The 6,000-nt window shown below is 43.5% G+C and overlaps 1 long non-coding RNA gene across 1 annotated transcript in view; it reads right to left on the bottom strand.

Annotated features, from left to right (window-relative positions):
• Window positions 1–228: 228 nt before the first annotated feature.
• LOC146074819 (uncharacterized) overlaps window positions 229–6,000 on the bottom strand; it is a 119,142-nt gene continuing 113,370 nt past the window's right edge. Inside the window, exons 3-5 of the long non-coding RNA XR_014473459.1 lie at window positions 5,017–5,162; window positions 4,089–4,184; window positions 229–1,230 (exon numbers count right to left, since the gene is read on the bottom strand). This is a non-coding gene — a long non-coding RNA (uncharacterized LOC146074819). The remainder of the gene's footprint in view (window positions 1,231–4,088; window positions 4,185–5,016; window positions 5,163–6,000) is intronic.

Here is a 6,000-nt window from a genome sequence, read left to right as displayed (position 1 = left end):
GGATAGGGCAGTCTGAGCTGGACGATTGAGGGGAGTTGAGAGAGGAGGACATGATTAGGAGGTAAAAAGTAATGCAGGTTCCCCCTCCTCTCTCCCTCTTTTTCTTACCCCCTTTTTCTCTCTCTCTCTCCTTTTTCTGGGGCTAGTTATGCCCCTGCCAGTAATGTAGTGGCAGGTATAGTATAATTAATATATATATATATATTAATATAAGCCAGGGGCCCCACTATACTGCTTTGCCCGGGGGCCCATAATGCTGTTAAGATGGCCCTGCTATGTACTGGTTAAAGTGTGTATATCTATACTACTGTATGTACCGACTAAAAAGTATGCATTTGAGTACTACGTACCAGCTAAAGTGTGCATAATTTATACTATGTACCAACTAAATACATACGAGTAGGAAGTTTTGTCTAAAATGTGTATATATTTACACTACATACCGGCCAAAGTGTGCATACAAGTACTGAGGTGGGATCGCAATGATGCAATTTAGGGGGGCTCCGCGTGATCTAAATTCGGTCCCAGCCATGATAGTCGGGATTTGCGCATGTGCAAAACCTGTCACCGAACGTCTTCGCAAGTTACACACTCGCCGGGCCATTTGTTACTGGGAGGGGGGGCCAGAAACAGAGCTGGAGCAGGGAACGCCCAGCCTTTTTATCAACGTCCCCATGAAAATGCTGGACATTCTCTTGGGGATGTGGGTGGGCCGATGCCTGCCGGGATGGGTGGCTGATATCACATGACGTCAGCACCCGCTCCCTCTTCGGCCAACATCGACGGAAATAAAAGACAGTTCAGACTGACTTTTTTCCGAAGGGGAGCGAAATCATTCTATAGTCGGCAACCATTGAATGACTAACAGCTGCATGCGGGGGGGATGTGCTCTCCTACCCATCCTCTCAAATGGTACCGAGGGGATTCGGCAGTGGTGGGGGGCATCCAGGGGATAGCGGAAAGGGTCTTGCTAATCAGCGAACGACCGCTGCTTAGCGAGCCTTACTGAATCAGGCCCTTAGTGTACAGAAGCGAGTTGGCAGGTCCAGGAGATTTGCTTACTCTTCTGGGCATCTAGAGCCTCATTGATGTTCTGGGAGAGTAGATAAGTGTGCATTAGGCAAACCTTGGATGTTCCTGAGGTAACTTCTCCTCCTCTCGCACAGACCTCCTGCTAAGGAAAGAAGGGTGTAGTGGTGGAAGGAGGCTGCATGCACAGCCTACACAAGCCTAGAAGGAAGCAGAGAAATAGATTATAAAGATACAATATATTATAGCTTTGTGTATGAAGTATGCTACAAATTAACCACCAGTCAAAAACATAAGTATGTTTAATGGTTCATTTTTTTATGAATGTAAAATATTTCACAGCTATTTATACAAGTATTCCAGCTACTATTTTTACAGAATATGTTGCAGCTATAAAAGTAAGCAAATTATAATAACTCAAATTATGTAAATAAAATGTGTCTGAAGGAACTGTATGCAAAAAGTACAGCACAAACTGGAATACTGTATGTATAATGGGTGCACAACCTGCATCCATATAATTCTACTTCCCGCTCTGTCGGGCCAGTGCTGGCTGCAGAAATCATCGGAGAGATGGCCGCAGCAGTCCTTTCTCCCTGTGATTTTTTGAATGCGCAGTACAGCTGTCACCAGGAACAAGACACAGGGCCTGATTCAGACCTGCTTGCTAGGCTGCATACATTCGGAGCCTAGCGAGCAGTTCAACGCCCCTCAGGTGAACGTCCCTTCCCCCCCTCCCCCCCGCTAAGCTGCAAGCCGTGTACGCTTACACATCCCATCGCAAGCGCCTACACGGAGGAAAAATTCTTCAATGGTTACAGAAAATAATTTTTCCTCTGTTTTCAGCCGAAAATTAGCCCTTACTTATCGGTTGCACGGTCTTCTGAAAATTGGGGGCCGGTACTGATTTAACGTGGCATCTGCTGCCTGCCCTGAGCACCTGCTTTTCGTGGGGCCCACCCAGCGTTTTCTATGGGTGCATCCACAGTATTTGTGGGCACGCTCATAAAACGCCCCTGTCAACCAGGCAGCCAGCGCCCTGGCGATTGAAAATTGGACGAAGGCACTCGCTGAGGGGGTCTGTACATGCACATTAGCGCTGCCACCATCAACGGGGGGGCCGAATTCGCTGCTCAATGAGCAGGTCTGAATCGGTCCCACAGTCTATTGCACACTGGTCCCCTCCTCTCTTAAACCAACCCTACTTGCAGTGTTGTATTTTTGTTAGAATCACCTAAAATGTTCTGTCTGTATAATTTCGATCACTTATTAGAGAACTGAATTGCTCAGCTTTAGGGCATAATCAGAAAATGAGGTTGTAGAAATAATTTTTCTTAATAACAATATTATTTATCCATTAAGACACATTGCCACTCTTACTGCTCCTGGGACTGTGCCAACAGTAACTGGTAAATGGTAATCCTCAAAATGATTATGAAACGAAATGTTACTACACAGGGGTGAGCTGTGACTGACTGGTGGCCAGCCAGGATGTGTATGGAAAAGAGGAACTACATATACTTTCTCTTTATCAGCGCCTCTAAATATAGATTACAGAAACAAGCGTACAGGAAACGAAGGAAAAGGGTTTTATAAGTGCCGCATAAATTATTACAGAATTCTTTGGAATTAATAAATATACTTTTTATTTTGCGTAGTCAATTACCTTCCTAAATATCTCATATAATGAATCTTAAAAAGGTTTCAGGTTAAACAAGTTGTTTAACTTTTACTACAGTAGATTCATTTCAATACACCCCCATATTTTGTCGATTTTTCTGTAAAGGATGAACTTGATATGTCTTGTATAGTGATAATGTGAACACTTGTAAAAACATGTGAAGTGGTCTTGTAAATGGCTCCTAGGAAGGAGTTAGCAATGGAAAAGTTTTCTGCCAAAGACACTTTGAGAACTGTAGGTCATAGTTTGCATGAAGTTACTCATCTAGAGGCTTCTCTTGGTGGCATGCATTATACCCTCAAGAGATACACGGTAAACAACAGTATACTTGACTACCCACAACTGTACAACCCCGCGTGACCACAAAACATGAGGACAAAATTATCCGTGCTGCTCTGATGGAAACAAGAAAGAAAAGTGTGAGACAGTCACAAACCACCTTGTAGCATGTGGCTTGACGTGATATGTTACAGAGGCTACTTTGGGCTAAAAAGCACAGGAGTTGGGGCACTAGTAAGTAGAAGGTTCCTTTCATAGAAAAATTGTGTGTGAGGTGTCTGGGTAGAAGTTCCTTTGTCATGCAACAAATGAGTGCATGCGTCTTGCTTGCATTCAACCCACAGTCAAGCATGGAGGAAGTTTCCTTTACGGACTGGGGATTGTTTCAGTGGTGATGTATTTGGTAACTACGTAAAAACTGAACAAATCATAGACTCCAAACACTACCACAACATTCAGGTGCATCATGCCATCCCTTCCAGCACCTACTTTATTGGTTGTGGTTTCACACATCATGGTTTCCCGTCATTGCAAAAAGTATGTTCAGTCAAAACAATGACAACAGGTGCTGAAGAACAATATTTGGACACCCCAGAGTCCTCATTGCAATCCAAATTAATGGTGTTGGGATCATATGGACAGGTGTAATCGAGATGTGAAAATGAGGAGCCAAAGTCACTTTTGGGAGTTGCTACAAGACGAGTGGGCTTTAAGGAGAGCTAAAACTTTAGACAAGTTGTCTTTCAAAATTCCTTAATGTGAGCGCTGCTAATAGTTGATACGTTGATGATAGAAAAAGTGAAAGAAATAACAATTACATTTATTTGTGAACAATATGTATAAGATCTATATTCATCACAAACCAGCTTCACTTGTTAATTACATTCTAGAAAATGGATGATTTGGGTGGTGTATTTAAAATCAATAAACACATTTCTACAAGAGTTTTTGAAAGAGTTAACTGTATCTGATTGGAATGTGAGGAATTTTGATCATTTTTTTAAATAAAGAAATAAATTGCCCTATTAAGGACACGCCTCAAAATACAACCTACACAATCTCATACTGCCTATATAGTTAATGAAAGCACATCAAATACCTCAGAGAACAGCAATCCTTTTCCTGTCCTCTCCTGCCTGGACAGGCTAGACAAGAACGGGTGGAAACAGAGATGCTGCTTGCATCAGGAGATTCACTGTGAAAGAGAAAATGTGTTGGGAGTGGTGAGATAATAGTTCACACCTAGAAGGAAAAGAACGGCAATGTATCAAACTATGAGCGAGATTCACCTAACTGAAAATGCTGTAAAAACCCAGTTTTCGGGGTTTTTACCGCATTTTCATATGCAGCAAAGCCCCACCGCCGGGGCTTCACTGCGGGGGGTTACGCCAGTTCTAGATGGCGTAATCCCGTGGAAGCCTCTGGGTTTCCCTTCGCGTCCCCCGCCGCCCCACGCGCCCCCCGCCGATCAGCGCCACACCCCTCACACCTGTGTCCGGGCAGCCTCCTGCTGTGCTGCCTGGACCAGTGATCTCCTCCTCCCTGCACCTCTTCTGAGTGCAGGGAGGAGGAAACGGAGCACTCACACAGCGGGTAAGGGTGCAGGGAGGGAGGGGGGACCCGCAGCACATCGCCGGCCTTCGCCTTGGCGTTAATACTGGCATATGTGATTATTAACAATGCGAATGCCAGCGATGTACAGCGGGGGTTATTAGTGAATCCCGCCCAATGTATTACCTATTAGTCCAATGACAAAGTCACAAGAAAAAAAAATATTAGACAACACAGCCCCCAAATCTGCACATCTTCAGCCTCTTGCAAATACATAAGCTATTGATTTCTATACTATGAATGCCATGAGTTTACACAGACCTAAACAGGCTCTGCTAAATAAAACTGTGATAAAACAACATGGCATTAAAAGTCAATACATTTGGTTAATAGTTAAAATTGCTGGTTTGATCTACTAGAAATAGGACACAGCATAAACATGTCTAATGTACCAGTAGTGAAATATGCTAACGTACCTTACTGTACCTACCAACAGTTCAACTTATCCAGTTAATCAAATGTTACTCATGCCCAGTACCATACTGCTGTGAATCTCTGTCCCACAATCAGAATCAGTGACTTGTACAGACTTTACTGTTGACACCAATACAAACAGATGCACCTGTTCAAAAATAGATGAAAGAATTTTTATTACTATATAGTTTATTTGCTCTTGGAATTTATCACACAGTGCAACCAACAATGAGAGAAAGAGTTTAACAAAGGCTGAATATAAATGTGATATGAAGCAGTGTAAAATACTAGTTAATCACTTTTTAAAAGGAAAAAAGTTCATGCTCAAATTTGTCATACAAGCATTTTAAAATTAACAACTACTGTGTGATTTAAATGCTTATCCTGTCCTGGTTTAATGATGTAGGCAGCCCTGCCAGGTGCAGTCTACTTTATTAGAGTTGTAAACAATTCTTTAATTATATTCAGTCCCACTAGCACATCGCAACCACTATGAGGCAGGATTCATGCTCTATGGTAACCCAATCACAATGCAGCATGCTCCCAGGTGATCAGTTAAGGCCCATACACACTTGGCGACTGTGTGCTGAAAGTCGTTCAAAACAGCATGTTTGAGCCGCTTTCAGCTCAAATCTGCGTGCTGTGTATGCCCCGATGTTTCATCGCCGAGAAAGCCGTTCATCTGCTGGTATTACCAGATGAGCGGGTTTGAGGACGGCTTACGTAGCGCTATGCAAAGCCGTCCTCCCATCGCCGTCGTGCCGGGAAGGGCGAAAGCCAGTGTGTATGCACTGAGCGGCTTTCCCCCCCATCGATGATAGCGATCATCGCTCTCCATACACGCTGGGCACAGTTTTCTGATGGAAGACAATATATTGTTGATTCTCTGACAATACTGCCAGCTACCTCTCACCATTACAGAATACTTTCCTAATCTCCAGGAAAGTCTAGGAAACGCCAACGTTTTTACGGGAAACCGATTCAAG

Source organism: Crinia signifera, chromosome 4, assembly GCF_055691185.1.
Source record: "Crinia signifera chromosome 4, ASM5569118v1, whole genome shotgun sequence".
Taxonomy (NCBI): Eukaryota; Metazoa; Chordata; class Amphibia; order Anura; family Myobatrachidae; genus Crinia; species Crinia signifera.
Note: the sequence above shows the minus strand (reverse complement) of the source record. Positions and strands in the feature narration are given on the sequence as shown.